At 37.2% G+C, this 23,280-nt stretch overlaps 1 long non-coding RNA gene across 2 annotated transcripts; it reads right to left on the bottom strand.

Annotated features, from left to right (window-relative positions):
• Window positions 1-2,918: 2,918 nt before the first annotated feature.
• On the bottom strand, window positions 2,919-6,204 carry LOC149798716 (uncharacterized). 2 transcript variants are annotated; one of them, XR_016420841.1, is made up of 3 exons: window positions 5,872-6,204; window positions 3,964-4,063; window positions 2,919-3,554 (listed from the first exon to the last, which is right to left on the bottom strand). It is a non-coding gene; the product is annotated as an uncharacterized LOC149798716 (long non-coding RNA). The 2 variants fall into 2 exon arrangements; XR_016420842.1 differs by lacking the exon at window positions 5,872-6,204 and adding an exon at window positions 4,742-5,003.
• Between the last annotated feature and the right edge of the window lie 17,076 nt (window positions 6,205-23,280).

Raw genomic sequence — 23,280 nt, 5'->3', positions numbered from 1 at the left:
GCAAACGACTCCAATCACCAGCACTAAATAACACACATGTGTTGCTGTGCCTTAAAAAAACCAACAGAAAACAATTAACATAGTTATCCATCTATAATCTACTCGGACAGATTATATTCATCATCGCCACTAGAACTAATTAGTTATAGAAATATCTTTTGATACCGAGTTTATTCGATATAGTTTATAACTGATAATGATCAGGTTACCATCCAAGAATTGTATTGCTTATAAAATTATTAAAGGGATTGTTATTTGGGTCTTTAGATAGTGAACAGGTTATATGTCCAATTTGAATAAATAAATTCCACCCTCCCCCCCCCCCAAGTGCTCTACACAACAGTGGTTCTGCCTCAAGATCTTATAGCACGAATACATACTTTCTAAACAAAAACAAGATTTTATAGTTCTCTCCTTGACCTCATGTCACAATTAACATTTTCTAAAAAATGAGAAAGAAATAAAACAATATAGAAGCAAAACAACACAGACAACAATAACAAAACAACTATTACCTAATGAAAATTTCATTCTGGATGGTTCCAAATATTGACATGATAAAATCTTATTTATAATTAGAAAGTTTATTACCAACATTATAATAAATGACATGGTAAACTAATGTCCATGACTCAGGCTAAATTAATGATCCTAATATTTAACCCATACTCATAGACAAAATACTATAGCTATGTATTGGTTGTTTACAGAATATTGAAAAAACAAATCCAAGCAGTTCTTTGGACTGTAGCGACAAATACATCATAAAACATAGCGGTATCGTAGGACAAGGGACGTGAATACACCGGCTATTATTTGTCCACGCTGCAGGCAAGCTTTTCCGGGAATCTGATACGAAGTGTAGCTGCTGAAATATGCGACAAACAACACATGGGAGAACAACTGACCTATCGTGATATTGACAATCAGTCTGGGTCAGGCGAGTTCAACCTTCCTACGGTCCACATGGAAAAACCTGAAGTACGTACCTTGGATAAAAAGGTAGTAGCTATCACGAACTATCACACGAGAGGTCTTAGATTTGAACTACAGTTAAAGGAATGAAGCTTTGAGGGTGACAAAGAAACGTATTCAATCAAAACCTTATCAGCCGCCTCCCTGCCCCCTGAAACCTAAATAAAAGTCAAATGTAAACGTAAATCAAATTCAGTGAAAAGTATAATGGAATACATGACATACTTATATTATGTAGACAACTAACGTGAAAGAGCCTAAATTTAGACCCAAAACTAATTTCGCCACTTAAACACAAATACCAGTACATCAAAACAGAAGCTAAATATAACAATTTAAGAAAGTGAGTGAAACAGTTGGTATATTAACGTTCTTTTGAAGTGATGATGTGGCATCACAGAGTTATATCCCCTAAACATGTTGCATAACTTTGCAATCACTAGTTCTTATGAAATGCAGTTATAAGTAAGCTCAAAACTACGTCACATTGATTTACTTTTATAAGGATTGGGTAGTAGCAGTACATGAAGGAATGCCGTTTTCACGAAAAGTTGAATGAATCAGGTAACTAATTATGGTAAGCTCAAACATTTCGGACAGTGCCTACGTACTTACTAGCTTGTACACATTGTTTAGTAGTGCAGTGGGAATGAAGTAGAAAACAAAAGTGAAGTTTTTGGATATTTAAATATAAGTCACCGTGATTTGTATTCGAAATGTGTAGTCACATACTGTCACTTTTACTTTTTCCCTAAATAAGTCACAACAAGCTCTTTAAAATGAAATATTTGTCAGATATATAAATGTGTATTTAATTGGGATGAACAAAAGTAAATGGTTGCCGACAAATGTACACATCCATGTACAACAAAATTATTTTCCTCTGCTTACCTCATGACAGGGACTAAAAATCTTCCACAACAACAAGAACAATAATAATAATAATAACGACCAGAATACAACATAACGCCTATAAATATAAGTACAAAGAAACGGAGATAAAACTACCGCGAAATTAATATACCGCCTAAATCGACATCTTTGTGCGTTTTCATTTACATTTCATTTTATATAAAGTTATTCTTTTTCCAATAGTCTTCTTTTCATTGAGTAAATCTTAGCATATCCTGATGATTGTAAATTCAAGGAAATTTGATGACAATGTTCAAGTTAGGAATATTTCAATTTGTATAAATCGAATAGTGACAATGAGCTATGTGTGGGAATATGAGACCTGACTGATGTTAACATCTGACTGACTTACGGAGCCGGTAACTTATTCATATCGTCCACAGGAAAGAAGAAAATGTTTACCTGAAGATTAATGTGTTTTGTTATCTTTTTGTTCTTCTTCTGAAATCTAATTAATCAAACACTATACTTTTGTGTGACAAGTAAATAAGTAAATAAAGAAATATAAAAATAAAACTTTGGAGCCTTGGTCTGAGGAAAGAAGGAAAGAAGGATAGTACAACACCTGGTTAAGAGAATGAATATATATAACTGTAATGGGGTGCTCTCTCTCTCTCTCTCTCTCTCCTTGTAATAGTTTCACCGAAGATACATTTTAGATCTTATCGTTCTAAATAGATATAAATGAATAATAAGGAAAAAATTTTGATGCAGTTATAGCACTACACCCATCATATAACCGGATTCACTGCGATAGATAAAATTCTCAAAACAATTAGACCTCTGTGATACCAGTCAGTTTGAAGTATTGAAATCATATATAGTACAGCACTAACTGTAATGAAATTGACTTTTTACACGAATGTATAATAAACGTATTTAAAGATTATTCATGTAAATGAAAAATAAAACTTTAAAATGTTTGGGAGAATGGGAAATGGAAAATATTCATTTTAAGTATTTGCTACAAAGGAAATTTCAAATCTGTCAAGCGCATCCAAACTTTATTTAAGTAAAATTGTTTGCCGACTTGAAACTTCATGCTTATAATTTTCATGGTGAAGAAGTGCAAAAGGAGATCGCTTCTTGTAATAACTTGTCAACGACGTTATCATTTAGCTATTATTATCTATATATCCATGAATCTATGTATCTATCTACCCACATATACCATTCCTTCATCTGTCCATTTATCTACTATCTACATTGTGTCATTTTTCATCTTGCTGTGAAACAAGTAAAATTGCTACTTACTTTCATGCAAATTACAATCAAAGATGCATATATGACCACATAATTGTCTGAATCCAACTATACCTATTAAAAAGGATAATATTCCTTTAAAAACTAGTTAAGTTGGTTTTGGGAGTCCCATGAATCAGTCATCCCACAAGACTGCGTAAAGGTCTATTCACATATCAACCGATCCACACATCTCCTTTAGGCCCAAATTCAGCTGGTATCAGAGTTTACCAGATGAATAGACAAAGTAGATCATATCATGTATTTCAATGTTACAATGTGGGTCTGGAATTATATCCATATAAAGCTTTCATTGATCATGAAGAATTTAATATCCAAAGATTTCAAGTGCCATTGAATTCGTTGAACAGCCGTTTCCTTGGTCTTGGTTTTACAAAGATCGCAAATAAAGTGGTACCGCCTGTCTGTAACAGAATGAAAGGAAACAATTTAATCAACCGAAAAAAATGATTTCCAAGGAATACAAAGTTAAAATTAAACAAAATCATGTAGAGTATTGTGAATTAAATTCCAAATAATCTTAAATATTCTACCGCAACACCACAAGTACAGAATGTTCCAAATGATCCCAATAGTTTTGAATGTGTTGATGTAACACAACAAAATAATCCTGAAGTTCTTTGAATGAGTCCTCAATATTTCCAAAGTAGTGTTTGAATTCCAAATGGCATTGGAAACTTTGTAATTCCAATGAACAATTTAAATAAATGATTTATTTCAAATTATATCTCAACACAACTATAAATTACTCAAATTACTGATAAAAACAGAAATGAACGACCGAAATTAGGAATATAATATAGACATACATACCTATGCTCAAGATTGACATGATTTCGCACAACTCTTGCTACAGCATTCTTCCCGATAGAAGGCAGTTCACTCATAAACCCTGATTAATGATTTCAGTACGCTGTAAACATACATAATGATTTTAGTATTTGCACCCATCACCTGCTAGAGGATCATAAATGGGTGTACTAGAATAAGGAAGGGTTTAAAGACTGGATTAAAAGAGAAAGAAAAAGGCAGGGTCATAACCTCTTATGCAGAAGTTTAGGCGTAATGTCAAGTAATTTGGCAATCGATCCAGTAGAAAGGTTTTACTTCATCAGCCTCTCAACCATCACCGGGGGAGGGCTCATAACTCATAGGGAACCTTAAATTGATGCATTGTGTAGGGGTCCAATCCACAGGTGTTGATTCTAAGATATACGAGTCCATATAGACTGATCGAAAACGCTATATTCGCCAATATCGGGATGGTTGTCCTTGGGAATTTGTAGTCCTGCCACTAACGAGGGTAGTAGTGGGATTATAGGCATCTGTTAATAAATGGGGAGGTATGAGTGATAATGGTCGCAGGCGAATGACGTGTATTAGTAAGAAATGCTACCCTGAAGTTATACCACTGTTGTGTTCTACAAATCAATGTATGAGTTATATAATTTAATGTGGACTCTGTGAGAAAAATGGTATGAATTTGTGGCATGAACGGTGTTGTACGCGTCACAGGCAAATGATGACAAGGGTTTTAAAAACACGAGTGCCATGCAGTCGTTATGTGATTTGGACGCAATAACAAACTTACTTTTCCATCGAAGCGTAGTTGATAAGACAATTGGTAAGTTGCGAACGGAAATAAGGCTTTCAAACTAGTAACGGTGGAGCTGAAAAGGTGAACGCCGCTGGTAGAGCACGTGTCAACATACCCGCTTAAATAGTTTCCCAGCATGATTACTATATACACATACAGATAGTATATTAAAGACAGCCATATACAGATATATTATTATATAAGTCGGTGCAAGGCATAGGTATCATCCGTTGATTGATTTAAAGTCTTAAGCAGACACGCGGTCACAACTTATCCTCGCTGCAGTCGCTCCTCTCCAAAACAGAACGTTTCGGCGGAGAAGTACATCAACAACCCCATTGTCCTTTGATAAATTGCACTTAGGATGTAGTTCGACTGATATGATACAGGAAGTGGATGGGATTGTTATCAGAGTCGACTACACCTCCGAAACAAATGAAACTAGTATTTATGCCAGCCGCCAAGAACGCCAATTAGAAAATCAAGAAAATGATTAGAAAGAATATAAATGTGTCATAACTGAGAGAATGCGAGATGCATTTAATCGCAATCTGCATGAATATAGATTCCACATTGGGAATAATCAAAGCCTGTATGATTTTTTGGATAGGCTTAAACCTCCTATAAATCATAGTTTCTAGAAAGACGATATGTGAATGCTCAAATTGGCCCGACAAATCAGTCGACGAGACAGAGACAGCTTCATATGGTATCATATAAATACTGTTCAGAATATTTTTATTACAAAGAGGGGTGTATGTCGTTATTGCAAGAATGTTCAAGATGTTGAATAGTAAATTTTCGCATGAGTAGATACGCAATGTATATTCGTGAAAACTGAACTGATGAACATTGAATTGTTACACGTTGATGTTGTGACATGTAAGGATTTCAAGTCATTTATATGAAAGAGTATTAGACATCAAGCGTATTACGACGCTAAAATTTATTACAATATTTGTAGCACCTAGTGATCATGTTTCTGATACAGTGGGACACATGTTGGTACTCCTAAATCAAGTCTGTAACCAGTGCGAAATCGTTTAAATATAATGTTGCCTCTATCTTGATTCGATTTCAAAAAAGGGATAATCTCTCGACAGGTTTTATAAGTAAATTATTACCTTTCACAAGTGGCCGAGTGGTCTAAAGCGCCCAGCGTTACTGATCACTGCCATGTTACTTCTGCATGCATGGGTTCGAGTCTCGGGTTCGTTCAATGTTGGTATGAGAGAAAGCTTACCGGTAGCTTCTCGTGGGTCGGTGGTTGTTTCCGGGATTTTCTCGGGTTCTTCATCCACCATTAATACTGTCCGCCATGTATATCCTATCTTGTGCTGGAAAATGGGTTTGTAATAATAATACTTATAACAATACTAATGATGAGAACTTTTTATAGCGCCTAATCGTTATAAGCTCTACGCGCTTCACAAGAGTAGACAACACATATACTATAAAAAACATATATAATGACATAATTACAAAAATCTATTTAAGGTAGGAAACATTTCTAGCTCTTTTCTTTTGTTCTTGCAGTCGAAATAAGTGTGTTTTAAGAGCACTCTTGAAAGGGATCACTGTTGCTTTGTGTCTAAGTTCAGTGGGCAATTCATTCCACGTTGTTGGGCATTGGTATGCAAAAGAACGTATTCCATATGACTTCGTTTTCATAGTGGGATAATGAGTATGCGATTGTCAGAAGAGGAGCGTAAGTACCTTGCTGGTGTGTACACATAGGTGAGGTCGGATAAATATTGTAATCTTTCCGCTATCCAAAGCAGAGAGAATGTCATGAACTACTTTTAGAAGAGTAGTTTCATTACTGTGGCACGAGTGACATGCAGATTGTTCATTGCTGAAAAGACTGCTTGAACTCCGAGGAGATACAAGCTGGTATAGAACAACCTTTTGTAAGAGTTTATATAAATGTTAGATTAGAAACTGGGCAGTAGCTCTTTAAATCGTTTCGGTCGAGTGTTGGTTTCTTCAGCAGAGGCTTTACATTGGCAGTTTTGAAAAATGATGGGAATTCCTCGGATGAGAGAGAGGTATTAATACTATCAGTTAGTAAAATCAATACTGGATCTTAGCATTCAAGCAGCAGTGATGTTGGTGTTGGATCAAGTTCACATGACTTTGGTGCATTCTTCATGTCGATAAATCCATATAGACAGCTTGAAATACTGCTAATGGTTGCCACTGAAATTCTGTATCCCAACTTTATGGTGACGACGAGGCAATTGAAATTGTGTTGTCAAGCTTATCTCTAGTGGTTTGTTCTTTGTCACGGAAGAAATTGTGGTTAACTGACTATTTTTGAGGTTGAAGACGTTAATGGAATCTAGGAAGTTTGATGTGTTTGGGTTTCCTGGACTGTCAAAGTGAAAGCTGAAATCTCCAAGAATAATCAGGTTGCCATCTATCGACCTTCCATACTCCAGGTTAATCTGAAACTGCCCCAAAAAGAGAGATTCAGTCAGCTTGTTTTTTCTACTAGGAGGAGGGCAGTATAGGTAGAACAAATATATTGATCTTTGTTCCAGTGTGAGTGTGGTTTGGACTAGAGGTAGAAATTGATAGTTGTGGTGTGGTTAAGACTTTTGATCATGTAGTTCTTTGTGATGACAGCAACTCCACCTCCACGCGTACTTGGGCTCATCGCCTAAAGTTTTAGCTATGTTTCTGTCTTCCAACAAGAAACTTTCCTCATCATTCGAAGATGGTCCTAAAATATATAAGTATTTCTTGACCGATTCACATTATTTGCGTATAATTAGTACAAGTCCGATGGTGGCTACATATGCACACTTTTTATTAACATGGCTAGCTACAAATTTACATAAAGTTATATCAAATACAAATTATTTATGCAGAGAGAAAGAGAGAGAGAGAGAGAGAGCATAAAATTAGGCCATGCAATTATGGTTGAAATTCTGCAAATCTAGTTGAGGGATGAGTTGTTTGCAAAATAAAACTGGAAACTCGTGTATTTCTCTCTGCAGAAAGGATATGATATTTGCAGTTACAGTGACCTTGACCTTAGATCTAGCATCACATAATTCAACAGGTTTATGTCTCTTCCTATTAGTACGCTACATAGGTGGTATGCGAAAAAATACAAATTGTAAATAAAACGCACGTTATGCCACTATATGGCTGGACAGACAGAATGACTATTGCTTTATAGTATGCACTTTCAGTTTGGAGGATGAACCAGTGCATGTTTTGTTTTGGTTGATAGTTTCGTAGGCTGGAATAAGAGCACTAAAGACTTTTAATTTATCACGAAAGATAAACGTTGTCAATCATCTTTGAGTCTCAGACTATTTTATTATTATTGATAAAAAGAAAAGCTTAGTTAAAAATTTAAATCAAACGTCGTACCATATATCCATGATATAGTCTAAGTAGTTTTGTCAGCCATCCTCCAAATATGGGGGACACGCATCATTTTAATGGAAAAAGAAAATTGTTACACTTATTGTACTAATAGTGCGACTCAACATTATCAGGAAAAGGGTGGGCATATTTCTCATTTCCCGAATACATAGCTTCTTTAGTCAACAGAATATCGCTTATTCTTATATTTCTTGGCTATCAATACTGTCAAAGCTATCAAGTGTTTTACTAACAGTTCTGTGACACCATTCTTCTACATATCATTGACTTATGCGTTAGTCTGATGGAACGACATTCTTCTGGGTGGCACTAGGATCGGTGTAGCACTCAGTCTTGATAGGTTCCTAACAACTGGTCTTATCCTTTAATGATAATTAATCACTAATCACCTAATAAACACACCCACACACAAAGAAACAATAATTTCACAGGTATATTTTTTCTTGTTTTACTTTTCTATGATTCTTAAGTAGGACTTTCCAGCCAAATACTAGTTCTTGTCACTATGCTACACAGAACATGACCCAAACAACCAAGAACAACCATCATACCCATCTCAAACTACCAAGCATATATAACTATGTTAAAAATTATGGAGGGTCCATTTTGCAAAGCTAATCCATGCTGTCCTAAGGTTTCTTCAGTGTTGTTCATTATGAGCTCTGTTTTTAGTAAATGGCTAATTAGTCGGTTTAAAAGATATATTCCCAAAACAGATTCCTATAATTCAACAAATAATCACTATAATGTAACAAACCTTTTCACGGAAACATAAATACATATAACCTAGGTCTGTTAGAATATTTATGAGATGACAAGAAATAATAAACTTATATACTTCAGATAATATAACAAACTTCTTTTTTACCTTTTACCATTTAACTAATTTGAATGGATTATATCCCATTAAAATGCACGGGAATGGAAAAGATATGGCATCCTATTTCATCACTTTAAAGAATAAAGTATCCGAGAAAATAGAATAATCATCTAAACAGATTCACTGTCCCAGACAATATCATACTCATTTAAATAAATCCAGTAGGGACATCCATTTAGTACGTACGCCAAAATCTGGCAATGTTTGACCCTTCCCTCTCCCTGAACACATGCGTACTTTTTTAGACACATCCCTGCGAACGCACGTTTAACGCAGCCCTCCCCCATTCTATAGAACGACCTATATTTAATCCACGTAGAAACCATAAAGGATTAATAATATTGACGTTTTTAATAAAACATATTTTCCACCGACGTTGAATGTATGGCTGCATCAAAGAAATTGCTGCACATTAAACAGTATAACTATTGTCCGCTAAAATTCAAACGCCGACTGAGCCCACTCGAAAAGCTTACTTATTAGACATGCTATTATCGCTGTTTCACCCCCCCCCCCGCCCCGTTTCCTATGCGTACGTGCATTTAGCTTACCCCCGTCCCTCATCCATGCCTACGTACTAAATTGACGTCCACGTATTCCAGAAAATAACATAAACATCTAAATAAATCCAGTATCCCAGACACTAGCATAGTCATCACAACAAATCCAACATCTGAGAAATTAGAATAATCATCTTAATAGATCCGATATCCCAGTAAATGTCATAATCACCTAAGTATTGTATGCCAAACAATATCTTAATCACTTAAATCCACTATCCCAGAAAATAACAAACATCTAAATAAATCAAGTATCCCAGACATTGCACATGCGTATGTATTGTCTAGTGGTGCCTACTCTTTTGATGAAGTTTAGGACCACTGCTCTCTCGTTTTCTGGATTATACCGTGTAAAAAGTTTGTTTTGTTCCAGGATAAGAAGTGTTATTACCTAATTGCTTATGCCTCTAAAGCATAAAAAAAATTGCTATTATTCCCCACAAACTTTGCTTTTGTGACCTGGAGAATGACATTTTAAAATTTAACTATTTTCTATAGCATTCCAGACAGATTCAGTGCTGAATAAACTCGGAATAACCTTTGCACTTTCTAGAACTTTCTAGTAATATAAACAGTAGTATAAATACAACGTCCTTAAGCCTTAGATCCATCTGCCTAACTGGATACATATCTGCATTGTTATGAGACGGCATCAAGAGGCTGCAAACATCCAGCAGAGGCATTTTGCTATGTCTGCGGCCAGTTTATCAAGACAAGAGCGAAAAAGTACTCCATGGAAGCATCTGTTACGATACGTGAGGCCTACAAGGCATATTTTGGCATGAATGGCTGGGATCGAGACAAATCCTGGGCACGTCATTTCACCTGCAAGCACAGCAAAATAAGTCTGTTAGGTAAGATGGACAATTGTCGCTCGGAATTTTCTGTTATAAAATTTGTTAAATTTTTTAAATTTTAAAAGTTTTTAATTTTAAAAAGTTTTACAATTTTGGAACAGCTTTTTCGCAGTGGTTTGGGGCTTCCTGGGCAATCACAAGGAAGAAACTATGAGGGGCTGGTTGAGACTCTGGTGAAGAACTACGGCACAATGGGCTGTAGGATGTCCCTCAAAGTCCGTATCCATGATGATAATCTCGATACATTCATGGAGAACATGGGAGCGTACAAGGAGGAGCAAGAAGAGCGATTGCACTAGGATATACTGGACTTTGAACGCCGCTACCAAGGACAGGATGACGAGAACGTGATGGTAGACTAAAAATTGGGGGTTGGTTTGTGAAAGTGATTTACAGTATATAATCTCGAAAGACTACTCTCTTCTAAATATTTGGTTGTCATTTGTGTGCTACTTGAGTACAAATACATGTTTTTATTCTGTTTATGTGAACGAAAAAGACACATTCGTTCGTTCTCTCACTGGAAATAGGTGAATTTAAAAATATCACCGTCCTGGACACAAAACAAAGTTAGTAGGGAATAATAGCCATTTTCTATACTTTTCTGGCATAAACAATTACGAAATGAGACTTACTACCTATTTGTGTTACATATAGTAGTTCTCTGAAGGAATTATTGGAAATATAACCAACAAATTATTATTGAGTGTCATATGTACCAGGTTATGCAATTGCTGCAAGTCATTTCTATATGTGGTGTATATTTATGACAGGTCAAAATCCTGGATGCTAGTTAGTTGAGAGAGGGCTACAGGAATCCGATCAAGTTCAAACTCTTCCAGGTTACGGATTCTGAGCTTTGTGCTGACTATATTTTGTACGGAAGTGTCACTAACGAACTCGAGCCGTTCCATGCCAAAATAAAGTTCTGTACGGCCTGAAGTGCAAACAAGATATTTGGAAAATGGATAAGACCTTAATTTTTTAGCGTCATTGCACTAATAACGTTATTAAATAAAACTCGATGAGTAAGAAAATATAAAGTTAATTAAGTGGGCTATTTATGTATTTTTGTACAAGGAATATATATATATATATATATATATATATATATATATATATATATATATATATATATCACAATTTAGAGGCTGGACCACAAAAACTGGTACAGTAGTAGCAAGATAAACAGATAAAACTGTACACCTAAAATAAGAAAGAGTAAAGAAACTTTATTAAGTCGTGTAAAGTCTCATGTCTGTTCGTCCAGCTAAAAAAGTGGAGTTTTCAAAGAGCCCTTGAGGGTAGTCATGGTATCAATGTGTCTGTTTGTTCCAGATAGCTGGGCTCTGATATGCAAAGAAACGATAATAAAGGTGACAATTAGGGGGAGTGTAAGTTTCTATTAGGGCTTGGTGAGGTCAGCTAGGTACTGATTGCAAGGATAAAAATGTTTCTTAGAGAGGGGACGTGTTTTTGAAGCTAGTACAAACGGGTAACCTGTTTAGGGTGCATATATGGAGGACCGAATGCTCAGTTCTTGGTACCCTAAGGACGATCCAAACTTCGGTGTTGGGAATGTTTTGAGTTTGTTTTGTATTAGGTCTTGATAAAATCCAGATAGAAGAGGATTACAATAATTGTGTCTTGAAGTGTTTTAGTGTCCTTTTAGTAACCTGATGCTTCGTATTGATTTCTTTCATTTAATATTGGTTTTTGGTCTACGTATTATTCGATGAAGACAATAAGAATATGAATGTGTTGGTGGGGTGATCAGAATGACGCCAGTTTATCGTCATTCTTTTGAAGCTTATGTCATGTCAGCCACGACTTAAAATCTGAAACGCACTTCTCCACACCTCGGGATAGTAATAAATAAACATCAGTTGGGTGACTACATCTGTATATTTGGGTGTCATCAGCATACAATGTGCGCCACCCGATGGCAATTTATAAAACTCGCAAGAGGATGAGTGCACAGAAGGAAGATAATGGGTCCGAGAACAAAACCCGTGGAACTCAAAAACAAAGACTAACTGGACTGGGATGTTGACCTGTTACGTCCACGATATGTATACTTTCGGCTGAGTATGACTTGAAAATATCAAGGCTGTATGACCAAATATCACGAATAAAAGTCAGGTAATGCTGTTCGACTCGAAGAATAAAACATGGATAAAATTCTACCTATGATTTTAAGCGGCTCTGTGCACGATTGTTTCATGTTTTTGTATGTATTTAAGCCTCGCGTCTCAAATGCCGGGAATACTTGATTATTTTGTTGTTGTTTTTCACGGCATTTCTTGACTGATCTGTTAGCCACATGGAGATTTCCCATGTCGCTTACGTGTTTGCGATGAGACAATAGGTGGAATGATTAGGTGGAATCTGTAAGAGCTAGTCTGGAGGAACCTTAATAGGCGTGGAATAAATCACGCTCAAGGCAGAACCGACAGACAGCCCTTGAGTAAATTTTTATATCTATGATATTCACCTGTAAATCTTCCTCGTACACACCACTGACTCATAAAATAGCTGCATCACTGAAGCCAAGTATAGAATAAATACATTTTCTGATTAACTGCTCGATAGCTTAATGACTCGTTTAACACAAACCTAGTTGAGAGCTAATGAATCGGTTTTGAAACAGCTCCAGAGATGCAGGGCATGGAAGTGTTTTACACTTTACCAATTTTGGGCAGCCTCGCTCTCGCCCAATTGATTGGATTTTAGCCAATGGAATCAGTGTAGGTGGTGATCTGGTAATGGTCACGCGTGCCAAGCAGATGATGCAGGATTTCCACATTAAGTGTTTGTTTAGAGGCGATCAGAAATTTTAGCCGTGCTACATTCTCGGCGACGTTTTGCTAGTAGCGTACACCCAATCCGGTTTTACTGTAGTGTTATTTCCTCTCCTGTTCAGCTCGTGTAGTGTTCTTGAGTTCTGTCTATGTTTACCGTTAACTTTTGAAAGATGTTATACTCACGTATTGTGTCAATCTCACTTTCTAAAGGTGATATTTTTCTTTAGCCTTTTTTTTTTTTAGACATGTCCAGAATAGATATTACCTTTTCGACGATCGTGCTGAGATACTCCTCAATTGTGGTGCCAGTTGGATCTGGTTGCCTGATGCTGGCTCGCGCTGACGTTTGCAGGTGATTTTCTCAAACGACAGGTTGTTATGTCGACGGAGTTAGATAAAATTAATCTGTGGCCACAGGGGAAAAGTAGTTGAAGGCAGCAAAGCTGTCGACGGCAAGAATAAAAACTTGAGATAACAGTTGTTCTTGTTGTTGTAGGATTTAACGACATTTTTCAGCACAAAATAGGCTATACATGGCGGCCAGTATAACTGGTGGAGGAAGAACCCTGGAAAACCCTGGGAAGAACCACCGACCCACGAGAAGCTACTGGCAGGCTTTCTCACATACCCACGTTAGCCAAGCCTGAGACTCGAACCCACGCAGACAGAGGTGAGATAGCAGTGATCCGGAACGGTGAGTGCTTTAGACCACTCGGCCACTCGGGGCCCCTGAGATAACAGAGTTGTCTAATTATTTTATTGGGTTTGCAGGAAAGTAGGACCTCAAATCCGTTTCGGTATTTGCCTCGTCCTGTGCAATGCGCACTCATGTAATGGCAGTCTAGAACGTAAAAAATTATGTTTGTGCTTTCTCGTCTTCGTCTTGGCGTGGAAATTAATGATATTGATTTTTTTATATTAATAATGTCATACCGGCGCCTAATGGTCGAGATCTCGTGTATTCCCAGGTAGTCTCGTCAGCAAATCTGTAGGCGGCACTCGCTGTTAAGTTAGATAAAATCGGCTATTGAAATATATCCTTGTCGGGCAGGTGATTAGTCTCTGGGTATATTTTATCAGATTTAGTCATGACCTCTCCCGCTTCTGGGAGGACTGCGAAAAATCCACGACCGATCACATCTCGGCTTCGTCGGAATTCTTCAGTTGTTACCAAGTATGTTTTGTCTTTCCGCATCTCTTCGTTGGGTCTGATTAAGGATACAAATGTGCTACCGCGGGAACCATGTCCAATTTTTGGCTTTAAGTGCAGCTATCGGCACCGGTCGCAAAATCTTAAAACTTCAGATCCACGGCCATAGCATCGAAACACAGCGCATTCTCACATGGAGATTAGACGGCACTGGGACCATTTGATCGGTTGTGCTCAAATTTTACGTTTCCACCAGCACATATACCAAATGGTCCACGTTTATATTCACGGCGCTCACGTTAGAGTATTATAATGCCCGTCTCAGTTATTTGCAGATTTTTACTTTGGATGAATCAATATAACAATAGATGAATGAACTTGTCATGATCGCTATCAAGGTTTAACATTTACTGTAAGGTGACACCTTGTACGCTGGAAACACCATACACGTGCTCAACAAACTACCCGAAATTATACAAGGATGCACCACGTGCGAAGTCTGTGAAAGAGAGCATCGGCAGAAAAGACGTATGCAAAAAATATCTTATTAACACCATCATCCAGAAACTGCATCAGGTTACTGTAGAAGCCATCGTGAAAACAGGCTACGTCTATAGGTGTAAATTTGAGCGAAAAAATGATGGAAGATGCGCACACAATTGACCAAAGCAGCATTGATAAAAAGCGATTTCCACGAAACAGAAAATTTTTTGATTTAGGTGATAAAATAAATTTTTCCATTATACTGGTTTAGAGTATGAGAATATGGATAACATAGTGGCGGTGATGAACCTTGAAGAGAGAGCAGATAACACTCTAGAGGAGGAGATGATAACACAGCTACTCGTAGCAGACCAGTTTTTCAACCCAACACATCAATGGAACCTTTATTTTACATTCTCATGTATTACGGCAGAAGCATATAGTTATCTGGCGAATTTACAACCCATGGAAATTGAACAGGAAACGCGGAGTGTTTTTAAGAAAGGAAGTGTCCTTCCCAAATTTTGTTTGTTAACCTTCCAAATTTAGCGCATGAGCTGCGGTAGGAAATTAAAGATATAGAAAAATATATCAGCAAGTACTTGATTCACTGGGCTTCCAGGGACAGATATTTTATGTTTCCAAGAATAAAATCCTTTTCAAATGTAAACCTGAACGTGAAGAAAATCGTTCTGTCTTTTCATGACCTTTACAAATAATATAAAAATATGTTTAGAATATTTAATGTTATTGCACGTAATAGAAGCACAAAGCAGTTGTTGTCAAATTAAATTAGCTGACTAAAATAACAAAAGGTTTAAACAGGTACCCAATGAAGATTTTGGGGAGCCTCTGCATGAACTCGCGGTGAAAGAAGATAAGATAAATGACCACATAACCGTTTTAGCAGAACAGCAGTGAGATATGTTACCAGTGACCGATTTTATCAAATCGACGAAAATCTGACACCTGAAGCCCGACTCGAACTGGAAACCTATTATTATTATTACCACTGGAAGGTCTACCTGTACAAGCGAGCGTATTGGCATTAACGGCGTGTTTTGAGCGTTTCAGCAGTGGTGTCCTTTGTAGAGTTACGACCAATCCGTTCATGCTTACTTTATTCTCAGTCGGGTTGGCGCTAAAAACGATGCTCAAAAGGATGCAAACCAAATTGGAGACAAAAAAAAAAAATAACACCAAAAGGGCTTTACTGGTCTAACCAGAATTTCTCAGTAAAATCAGGTTGTATCTGCGCGTAGTTGAGTTCGGTAAGCCCATTTTGATTCACGAGATGAGAACGGTGGACAATATTATCGTCTGCTAGTATATGTTACTCTTGTTCTTAAGTAGATTTAAACATGTATACGACAACAGATTTTTGAAAGGAGAAACGAACAGTGGGTTTTCAGGCGACCCTACGAAAATGAAAACCAGTCTTTAGAGCCATCGAATAGAAAAACCAACGTTCATGGTTTTAGAAAAAGCCAACTACGTGACACCATTGGCGACTAAGTTTATTTACATGGGAACTTCACCAAGCATTTTTATTGCCTAAAATATCGATACCTAATCGATCTGGTTTTCCATTGCAAGATTCGTGGCGATAACGCAAGGACAGCACCAAAATTTCCTTCATTCCTGCCAAGACTCCTGTGGCAGTTTTCGTGCTGCGTCACGATGCCCAGGTTCATGAGGTGGTTGTTGAGTTTAATACCGTTCAGGTGATTTACAACTTTACCGATGGGAATTATGCCCAGATGAGCCTAAAACACAAAATGATGGCGATATACCTGTATCCCTTTCTTTCCATTGCCGGAAATATACACCAGCGAGTATCCGAAGTTTATGTTTAACGATGATAAACTTTTCGTCAACGCAAGACGTACGTCGCTACCTTCGTTAGATTTATAATTATTCAACACGGGATCAGCTCTCCAGTTGTCCGTTATTATACTGTTATAGTTTGTATAGTTAAAGGCATTTTTTTAGTCAACCCGGAACATGGCTTTGCCGAACACGTGGCGATAATGTTCTTGGCAATGTACGTTATGTCGCTGAAACGACATCAGTTTAAACGGCATCGATGTTTTCGGCGTGCAGAAGTACCTCCGTTTCTAGTAGTTTTAACAGCGACTTTTCTTCGGAATCGACCTGATCCAAATAGTGGTGGTTCTTACTGAAAATCAGCATCAAAGCAATTGGCTAAAGGAGCATTGTTATAACGGCCAAAATCGCGACAGTGAACATTCATATCGTAACAGGGCGTAGAATGCAGGTGGCGTTGACGCTTTTTTGAAAAACTGCGTCGAGCAGTTAACCATGTGAAGCCCCTGGATAAATCATTTAACTCCATAACGTCTGCGGGTAATAATATGCAGGAAGAATTTTATCGCGTTTCACAAACGGTCACCTAATCTTGAGCAGTAAAATGTGAATGTCTGTCACCATCTAGCCAATCGGGAGAATAAAGAAAAGCAAGAATAATGTCGTCGATGCCAATGTCGTTGTCAACAATTTCACCGCCCAGTAACTGTTCTGTGTAGAATAGTTAGGCAGACTGGAACAGAGATCGCTACAAGCACGATTTTACCGCCTGGAGAATATAATTTGTAGACACAATTGTATCGACATCGCCAAAAGGACAACACTCATCACTGTGGTCAGTCCAAACTCGACGATAGTCGTCTCCATTAAATTAAACTACTCCGGCGACTTTCGCTTAACGAGGCACAGAATCATCGAGCTGCTGATGCGAATCCATAATATATCATTTTAATGCTGCTTCCCTAATAAAAAAAATGTCAGGCGAGGAAGTTTTCATCACAGACGTGATTCTGTACATCCCGGAATTGCTTGACGAAGATATAGCTTCGGTGATCAGAAATAACGTGCCTATGTCTTTAGAACTTAATCCTGAAAAAGAGAATAGGCAAGACGCGCAAGCAAGTCTTGCTAACTTGAGAGCTGCTGAAGGAGGTATCGGAGAATGAGATTAATAGCTTCACATACGACTCAGACCTCCTCAGAAAACACCATGTGTTGTGCACTGGAACGGAATTCTTTAAACCAATGTCAAAACTATTGCAACCCTTATGGTATAAACATGGACGGTGGCGGCGCCAAAGACAACACAATGTACCTCACCTATGCCGTCGTTGAAAATCGTATGTCGAGTAGGCTAAAGTAAAAGCGTACCATCTTCAGCATTGAATTCATTGTGAAATTCAAGCTCACAAAGGTAATCGGTATAGAGACAGATCTTGTTTTACTCACGGCTCAACAACAAGAAGATTTTTACGATAATGGAACGCTGAACATAGTTTACGACAGAGAACTCATCATGAAACACATCATATCATGCATGCCTCGAGAAGAGCTTATAAAACTCATACACATATTATCATTGCAGTAGGAGACCAGGGCGCGTCGTGGTTATTTCGTATAGCCACCTAGAACAGGCAGTAGTCTGGGTGGGTGGGTTCTGTGCTCGGTACAGCTAGAAACAATCTTTAAATGAACCTGTGATCGAAACCGCCCTTATAGAACATTTTTGTTAAATCGAAACGAACCTGTATTCATAAATATAATCCCAATATTCAAGTATAATTGCTCGCACCAAGTGGGACTGAGACTTATAATCTATTCGTTCTAAGCTGTTGGATTCAAAATCATTAAAAAGGCAAAAGGAGTTCCATGCGTACAATTTTACAAATGGATCTCCTGAACGATATGAATAGGAAAATGTTTGCACCAGCGGCGGGAATACGTTCACACAGGACAGGAAAGTTTTCGCTGCTTGACACCAAGCAATGGATGTTCCTTCATGGACTCAGTACTTATGCATATGGTATCACGCATATCATCAATGTATCATCCAAGTAAGTTCCGCGTCTGCGAAAACGACTTGCAATTCCCCTCGCACAAAAGCTCTACTTGGAAGCTTTGGATCTGTCAAATTGTAACGTGTTGGCTGCCTCAAAGTATCAATCGGGGCCGAGATAGAGAACGAAATTGTTTCCCAGAGATTCTACCGTGGGAGTGAAATCATTTTGTAATTAAAGGTCACATTTTTCTCCCGAAGTGTCTCGCCAGCCTTCGACTCAATCGTGCGTTTGGTTTCATCGTATAATGTTTCTATGGCTGAAGGAAGCCATGTTACATACTCGCGAGATAAAACTAAAGGGCTTGTAACTCAGGTATGATTCATCCAATACTCCTGCAGTACTGATGTCTGAATAATCGTTGAGGAAGTATACGAATACCTGGTCGAAATATATGGTGAAGTGTACAACACGAACTTACATCTTATGGTTTGTTAACAACGAACCAAACGGCTCTGAGAAATTCTTTCTTCGGATCCACCTGCAACAGCTGTGACCATGTTAGTCTTAAGAGTGTATAGACACATTTTAGTTCATATGCAAAAATCGCTGGATTTTAGGAAGACTTCGGCTTTGCATTTTTATATCTACTGGAAACATCGATAATGGCTAACTCCTACTGGTGTGTGCTTCCCCGTACATCATGATAGGGAAGAAACAAAAAATACGTTCAATGAACGTGGTTAGGCATCTGGCATTAAACTATCGACAAGAAGTCTTTCTTTGTGGGTTTGATAAATCTGCCACAATGCTTGTTTGGCCAACCATGTTGAGAAATCCCCGTAGGTATCTTTCAAACGGCATCTTCTACATCAAATAACTACGCGGTCTGGAGTATATCGCCAATATTTTCATTGAATTAGTGTTCTTTATCTTTAATGCGAATCTAAGCCTTCATACCTTCTTAGATGATCCAACTGGAAATTTATTCTCCGAGTATATTAATTATTTAAATTATTGATTATATATATACTTACGAGTGCACATATATTTCTAGTTGTGTGCGATCATGTTGATAATTTGCTTTATCGACACTTTATACGTTCGTCGTCAGATTTTGATTGGATGTTAGGATCAAGTCGCTTATCCAATCATTATCCACGCTCACAATAATTGATTTCTGTGGATGTGCTTTCTACCAGGGTTAATGCTCCATGGTTTACTTCATTAACATAGTGGCCACATCACCGCCAAATTCGTTTTAGGCTCACGGTTACGTCCACTGGTGGACATGGAAGGTCCAACCAATGGAAACTTCTTTTCCTCATATTAAACACAAGTTACAGTAATTGCATTTATTCCACTGTGTGTTTGAATCCGCATTGGATTACAATACTATTCCCATGCGGCTTCTCACCAAGTATAAACTGATGATTTTGTTCTGCAACAATTGATATTTAACATGGCATCACGAAAAAAGAAAACTCACCGTCACTGACTTCCCAATGAGGGTGGCATGTTCCAAACTTAGCCGATGCATTGATCATTAGCCCTGCTTGATCCGAAAGATCCAGCTGTTGTTGATTCTAATGACGGGATTGTTAATGTGGAATCTCCTGTACGTGGAAGATCAACCACGTAATGATGTATCCAAGGATTTTACGAAATCGCTTCATTCATCGTCGAGAGGTAAAGCGTATGCCATTGATTTCCTATCGACATCTGATGAAGCTGCTATCATTGACGACATTGACCCGAGTGTGAATAATCTTGTCATATACGACAATGTGATGCTTGAACGCCAAGACAAAATCCACGATAATATTTTCCCTAGGTCGACACAGATTCACAGATGTTCGGCTTACCACTCTTCGGATGAGTTTGAAAGGTTCATATGTCCCGTATAGTTTCCTTACGAGAGACGTGAATAGAGAATCGCTGGAAACATGCCTCGCGCGACGTTTTAAGCGATTATGATAAATATAATGTAGCATCACATAATCAAGAACAATATGTATTGTCAAAAACATAGATTCTTATAAAAAGTCAATTGGTACACGAGAATGTAAGATGTTTTGTACTAATAATGTTAGAACGGTTTCATTTGAATTCAGAATTGCGTCCCCTGGAAATAGGTCACCCATCTTTTGAATAATGCTAAGTGTCGTGCACTGTAGAGGGCAGTTTACTGTGTTTGACGGTGTATGTAAGAATATACTTAAATCAGGCGTACTCTACGAATCGCAACGATAGATTTATTCTAATCAGGGTGCCTGTTACAAAATCCGGGAGTTCTACCTCCATTACCTCAGTTAAAGATATACCCCTGCAGGAGCCAATAGTATATGTAATACAAATCTTGTGATGTATTTCTAAGTTGTGGACTGGTTAAGCTTTCGTAGCCAGAATTACCCCCTTGCAAATAGGTTTATTCCTTTTTATAAGTGTCTTCAAGACGATATTTCTAAATTTGTTATATTATTACAGGTACTATAGCTTGAAAATACATAATTGGTGACTTATGATTATGAACACAGTACTAACGCAAAGCTCTTTCTCTTATTCCAAAATATTCGTTTATTACCTAACCTTTTTTTACATATTTGTCTAAGGTATTACTTATATCATTATTTGTTTATTTCGTTTCAATTATTACTGTATTAAATGTTCATAGTAGCTTAATTTAGCTTCTAGAATATTTTTTTCAAGTTACTTCTGCAATCGTCATAATAATTTGAATTAAATATTTCTTTTCCTTTAACGTTGATATATTCAATGGTAATAGTTGATAAACATTTTGTTCCTGCATGATTTTATTATGGATATAAATTTTACTATTGGCTATATGTACCTTCATATTGCTAAAATATTTTGCGGCAAAATGATTGCACAGGCGTATATATTGCCTAGGGTTACCTACCCTTGCCATGAACTTTCGAGGATTAACTAAACAGTAATTATGTCCATTTTAGTAACAAAGAATGGCACCAGGCTTCTCTCCGTTTCTGATGTCAGGACGAATTGTCAAATTATTCGAAGCTTAAATTATAATTAAACTCATGTGTTAGAAACCATGTCGCAAAATTTTTCTTTTATTTTCATTGAGTCTTTAAACCCTTCCCCATTCAAGTACACCCACTCGTGATGGTCTGGGTGGTGCATGAATGTAAATAATAAGATAATTTTGCATATTTACAAAGCATTGTAATCACGATTCAATCTTTCAATTGAACTGTCTGTATCTGGAAGTTGCGTGAAATCACATCCTTGAACATGCATAGACAAGCGGTATCACTTAAACTCGGCTCGTTGTAATGGCTTTTAAGTTTATAATATGCACAGGATTAAAATTTAGTCTATGGTACGCAGACAATTAAAATATCAAGTTCCACACTTGATGATTGTATGAACGACAGATGAATAGTCACCTCAGTGAAATTAACAATTACCTTCATATACCTGGATATAGCAAAATTCCACATACTGTCCTATTCATAGATACACCTGGATATTACAAAATTCCACATACTGTCCTATTCATAGACACACCTGGATGTATCAACGTTCCATGTGCTGTCCTAATGATATATACACCTGGATATAGCAATATTCCATGTGATGTCCTATTGATAGATACACCTGGATATAGCAATATTCCATGTGTTGTCCTATTGATAGATACACGTGGATATATTCCATGTGATATAGTATTGATAGATACACCTGGATATAGCAACATTCCATGTGATATATTATTGGTCGATACACCTGGATATAACATTATTCCATGTGTTGTCCTATTGATAGATCCACCTTTATATAGCAATATTCCATGTGTTGTCCTACTGATAGATCCACCTTTATATAGCAATATTCCATGTGCTGTCAAAATGATAGATACATCTGGACATAGCAATATTCCATGGGCTGTCCTATTGATAGATGCACTTGGATATAGCAACATCCCATGTGCTATATTATTAATAGATAGTCCATGACTTTGTTTCCTTTTTACATGTTTTATGAAGCTAAGTGGATGTTGTTCTAAATTACTACCGATGACAAGTATACCATCTTATTCAAATTGTAATTTTCTTAGTTACATAATTTAATTACTTCATATGATTAAGTAACAGTTGTCCTTCTTGCAAATTTTAAGTAATATGGATTTTAAAAATTTACATATAAATTGAAGGGATGAAACAATTAGTACATTCCATAACCAGTTAAGCGCAATTCATTTATTGGAACCCTAAATAGTTAATCGCAGTGGAAAACGTGAATTATACAGGGAGGTGTACTGTCAAGAATTACAGCAGAACCAACGCTTCTGTTTTTTTTTTAAAGTCTAATAAATCTTGCAAGTTATCCATGCTGGTGTCAAGATATGTACTGCATGGTTTTGCATGAGGGATAGTTACACATTCCACCTTTTATTTTCTCATATAATTAGCTATTTAATGCAGTAATCATAACAGTTAAACCGATTGTAGGGAACACCCAAAGTATAGAACGTGTTCAAGTGACTTAGACTCAAAACTATAAGACCACTGAGATACCAGATAAAGAAATAGGG

Source organism: Sinohyriopsis cumingii, chromosome 5, assembly GCF_028554795.1.
Source record: "Sinohyriopsis cumingii isolate HCF-2022 chromosome 5, ASM2855479v2, whole genome shotgun sequence".
NCBI classification, from domain to species: Eukaryota; Metazoa; Mollusca; class Bivalvia; order Unionida; family Unionidae; genus Sinohyriopsis; species Sinohyriopsis cumingii.
This window is presented reverse-complemented; position numbering and strand designations above follow the sequence as displayed.